Source organism: Arachis stenosperma, chromosome 5, assembly GCF_014773155.1.
Source record: "Arachis stenosperma cultivar V10309 chromosome 5, arast.V10309.gnm1.PFL2, whole genome shotgun sequence".
Lineage (NCBI taxonomy): Eukaryota > Viridiplantae > Streptophyta > Magnoliopsida > Fabales > Fabaceae > Arachis > Arachis stenosperma.
The window spans coordinates 90,863,857-90,869,076 of NC_080381.1; the positions used below are offsets into that span (position 1 = coordinate 90,863,857).

General features: G+C 40.2%; 1 non-coding gene across 1 annotated transcript; it reads left to right on the forward strand.

Annotated features, from left to right (window-relative positions):
• The first annotated feature begins 363 nt into the window (after positions 1–363).
• On the forward strand, positions 364–471 carry LOC130983532 (small nucleolar RNA R71). Its single transcript, XR_009087517.1, has one exon. It is a non-coding gene; the product is annotated as a small nucleolar RNA R71 (small nucleolar RNA).
• The last annotated feature ends 4,749 nt before the right edge of the window (positions 472–5,220 follow it).

Consider the following 5,220-nt stretch of genomic DNA (forward strand, 5'->3'; position numbering starts at 1 on the left):
AGGGTTCTCAGGATCATAGGCTTCTTCTTCAGATGAAGCATCCTTAGTACTGCTTGGTGCATTTTGCATTCCAGACAGACTTTGAGAAATCAAATTGACTTGTTGAGTCAATATCTTGTTCTGAGCCAGAATGGCATTCAGAGTATCAATCTCAAGAACTCCTTTCTTCTGATTTGTCCCATTGTTCACAGGATTCCTTTCAGAAGTGTACATGAATTGGTTGTTTGCAACCATTTCAATAAGCTCTTGAGCTTCTGTAGGCATCTTCTTCAGATGAAGAGATCCTCCAGCAGAGCTATCCAAAGACATCTTGGATAGTTCAGAGAGACCATCACAGAAAATACCTATGATGCTCCATTCAAAAAGCATGTCAGAAGGACACTTTCTGATTAATTGTTTGTATCTTTCCCAAGCTTCATAGAGGGATTCTCCATCCTTCTGTCTGAAGGTTTGGACTTCCACTCTAAGCTTACTCAATTTTTGAGGTGGAAAGAACTTTGCCAAGAAGGCATTGACTAGCTTTTCCCAAGAGTCCAGGCTTTCTTTAGGTTGTGAGTCCAACCATGTCCTAGCTCTGTCTCTCACAGTAAAAGGGAATAGCATAAGTCTGTAGACCTCAGGGTCTACCCCATTAGTCTTAACAGTGTCACAGATTTGCAAGAATTCAGCTAAAAACTGATGAGGATCTTCCAATGGAAGTCCATGGAACTTGCAATTCTGTTGCATTAGAGAAACTAATTGAGGCTTAAGCTCAAAGTTGTTTGCTCTAATGGCAGGGATAGAGATGCTTCTCCCATAGAAATCGGGAGTAGGTGCAGTAAAGTCACCCAGCACCTTCCTTGCATTGTTGGCATTGTTGTTTTCGGCTGCCATGTGTTCTTCTTCTTTGAAGAATTCGGTCAGGTCCTCTAAAGAGAGTTGTGCTTTAGCTTCTCTTAGCTTTCGCTTCAAGGTCTTCTCAGGTTCAGGGTCAGCTTCAACAAGAATGCCTTTGTCTCTGCTCCTGCTCATAAGAAAGAGAAGGGAACAAGAAAATGTGGAATCCTCTATGTCACAGTATAGAGATTCCTTGAAGTGTCAGAGAAAAAGAAGAGTAGAAGACAGAAGTAGAAAATTCGAACTTATCAGAAGGAATGGAGTTCGAATTTTGCATTAAGGGATAGTGTTAGTCCATAAATAGAAGGATGTGAGGAGAAGGGAAGTAATTTTCGAAAATTAGGTGAAAGATTTTGAAAATATTTTTGAAAAACATGACTTAATTTTCGAAAATGAAAGTGGGAAAGAAATAAAATGATTTTTGAAAAAGATTTTGAAATTAGAAATCAACAAAACTTGATTGAAAACTATTTTGAAAAAGATGAGGTTAAGAAGATATGATTGGTTTTTAAAAAAAAATGTGATTGAGAAGATATGATTTGAAAATAATTTTAAAAAGATTTGATTTTAAAAATTAATTACTTGGCTATCAAGAAAAAAATATGATTCAAACATTAAACCTTTCTCAACAGAAAAGGCAACATACTTGAAATGTTGAATCAAATCATTAATTGATAGTAAGTATCTTTGAAAAAGGAAAGAAATTGATTTTGAAAACATTTGATTGAAAAGATATGATTTGAAAAAGATTTGATTTTGAAAATCTTTGAAAACTTAAAAAAATTTGATTTGAAAACAAAATTCTCCCCCTTGTGCCATCCTGGCGTTAAACGCCCAGAATGGTGCACATTCTGGCGTTTAACGCCCAAAACTATACCCTTTTGGGCGTTAAACGCCTAACCAGGTACCCTGGCTGGCGTTTAAACGCCAGTCTGTCCTTCTTCACTGGGCGTTTTGAACACCCAGCTTTTTCTGTGCAATTCCTCTGCTGTATGTTCTGAATCTTCAATTCTCTGTATTATTGAATTGAAAGGACACAAATAAAAAATATTTTTGGATTTTTAATAATGAAGAATAATCCAAATGCAACTAAAATCAAATAACAATGCATGCAAGACACCAAACTTAGCAGTTTGTATACTACTGACACTAACAATATGAGAATGCATATGAGACACACAAAATACTTCAAGTCAATAGAATTCAAAGATTAGAGCACGAAAATCATCAAGAACATCTTGAAGATCACTAAGACACATGCATGCAATTGACACCAAACTTAAGATGAGACACTAGACTCAAACAAAAATAAAAATTTTTTTTGGATTTTATGATTTTTTTGATTTTTTTTTCTTTTTGTTTTTCAAAAATTAAGTGGAAAAAGATATCAAAATTCTTAATGAGAATTCCAGGAATCAGTGCAATGCTAGTCTAAGACTCCGGTCCAGGAATTAGACATGACTTCACAGCCAGCCAAGCTTTCAAAGAAAGCTTCGGTCCAAAACACTAGACATGGCCAGAGGCCAGCCAAGCCTTAGCAGATCACTGCTCCAAAAGCAAGATTGATAAAAATCAACAAGCTCTTGTGATGATAGGTTGAAACCTCGGTCCAATGAGATTAGACATGGCTTTTCAGCCAGCCAGACTTCAACAAATCATCATGAAACTCTAGAATTCATCTTCAAGAATTTCGAAAAAAAATATACCTAATCTAAGCAACAAGATGAACCTTCAGTTGTCCAAACTTGAACAATCCTTGGCACTGATGTTACCAAAAGCTTGCTCAAAACTTGAACAATCCCCGGCAACGGCGCCAAAAACTTGGTGCGCGAAATTGTGAACAATACTTTTCACAACTCTCATAATCCCCGGTCATGAACTCCAAAAACTTGGTAGCTCAATTCCATGGCATTACACAACTTCGCACAACTAACCAGCAAGTGCACTGGGTCGTCCAAGTAATACCTTACGTGAGTAAGGGTCGATCCCACGGAGATTGTTAGTATGAAGCAAGCTATGGTCATCTTGTAAATCTTAGTCAGGCAGACTCAAATGGATATGATGATGAACGAAAATAATATAAAAGATAAAGATAGAGATACTTATGTAATTCATTGGTAGGAACTTCAGATAAGCGCATGAAGATGCCTTCCTTTCCGTCTCTCTGCTTTCCTACTGTCTTCATCCAATCCTTCTTACTCCTTTCCATGGCAAGCTCGTGTAGGGTTTCACCGTTGTCAATGGCTACCTCCCATCCTCTCAGTGAAAACGATTGCATATGCTCTGTCACAGCACGCGGAATTCAGCTGTCGGTTCTCGGTCAGGCCGGAATAATATCCATCGATACTTTTGCGTCTGTCACTAACGCCCCGCCTGCTAGGAGTTTGAAGCACGTCACAGTCATTCAGTCATTGAATCCTACTCAGAATACCACAGACAAGGTTAGACCTTCCGGATTCTCTTGAATGCTGCCATCAGTTCTTGCCTATACCACGAAGACTCTGATCTCACGGAATGGTTGGCTCGTTTGTCAGGCGAGCACTCGGTTGTCAGGCGATCAACCATGCATCGTGCAATCAGGAATACAAGAGATATTCACTAGAGCCTTGGTTGTTTGTAGAACAAAAGTGGTTGTCAGTCACCTTGTTCATAAGTGAGAATGATGATGAGTGTCACGGATCATCACATTCATCAAGTTGAAGAACAAGTGATATCTTGGACAAAGAACAAGCGAAATTGAATAGAAGAACAATAGTAATTGCATTAATACTCGAGGTACAACAGAGCTCCACACCTTAATCTATGGTGTGTAGAAACTCCACCGTTGAAACTACATAAGAACAGGGTCTAGGCATGGCCGAATGGCCAGCCTCCCAATGATCTAAGAACTAGATGTCCAAAGATGATCAAAGGATCTAAAATAATCCAAAGATGAAAATACAATAGCAAAAGGTCCTACTTATAGAAAACTAGTAGCCTAAGGTTTACATAGATGAGTAAATGACATAAAAATCCACTTCCGGGCCCACTTGGTGTGTGCTTGGGCTGAGCAATGAAGCATTTTCGTGTAGAGACTCTTCTTGGAGTTAAACGCCAGCTTTTATGCCAGTTTGGGCGTTTAACTCCCATTTGGGTGCCAGTTCCAGCGTTTAACGCTGGGATTCCTGAGGGTGACTTTGAACGCCGGTTTGGGCCATCAAATCTTGGGCAAAGTATGGACTATCAAATATTGCTGGAAAGCCCAGAATGTCTACTTTCCAACGCCGTTGAGAGTGCGCCAATTGGGCTTCTGTAGCTCCGGAAAATCCACTTCGAGTGCAGGGAGGTCAGAATCCAACAGCATCTGCAGTCGTTTTCAGTCTCTGAATCAGATTTTTGCTCAGGTCCCTCAATTTCAGCCAGAAAATACCTGAAATCACAGAAAAACACACAAACTCATAGTAAAGTCCAGAAAAGTGAATTTTAGCTAAAAACTAATAAAAATATACTAGAAACTAACTAGATCATACCAAAAAACATACTAAAAACAATGCCAAAAAGTATATAAATTATCCGCTCATCACACGCCAAGCTTGAAGAATGAACAAATATATGGGCGTGCCACTTACTGTCGAAGGCGTGGCACGCCAGGCCCAAAAAAACTCACTTTGGCATGCCACTTGAAGGTCAAGGCGTGGCACGCCACTTACTGGAACAACACAAGATCATGGGCGTGGCACGCCAACCTTCAGGCGTGGCATGCTGGTATAACTTTCCAGAAGGTGTGGAAGAAGTCAATTACAATAGGCGTGCCACGCCAATGAATATTCCTCACTTAGGTTTGCCACTTGAGCATCAAGGCGTGGCACGCCAATGTCATTCAGAGGCAAAAGAAGACTGGGCGTGCCACTTGAGTTCGTGGCGTGGCACGCCAAGCAGAGAGGCCACTCACATAACAAGGGCGTGGCACGCCAGTTCAAATTTCCAGAAGCAAGGAAAGTGGAGGAATCAAAAGGGCGTGCCACTTGAGCTCGAAGGCGTGGCACGCCAAGGTTGAAAGAAGGACGAGCGTGCCACTTGAGGGATTGAGCGTGGCACGCCAAGCCATTTTGCATGGCACGTGACACGCCTGAGAAGCGCCAACCACATGCCAGCTAAGGGGTCACGTTTATTAAGTGCTTTCTTTCCCTCCAAAATGTAATTTTCCTTTTTCACTTTTGTAATTCTTTTATTTTCACTAGGAGTAGCATATATACCCCAAAAGAGTACTGAAGAAGGGGTTTTAAGCAGTTAGTTCTAGATCCACTTTTACATTCCACTTTTGAGTACTTTCTAAGCTATGAGTAGCTAATTTCCCTCTCATTG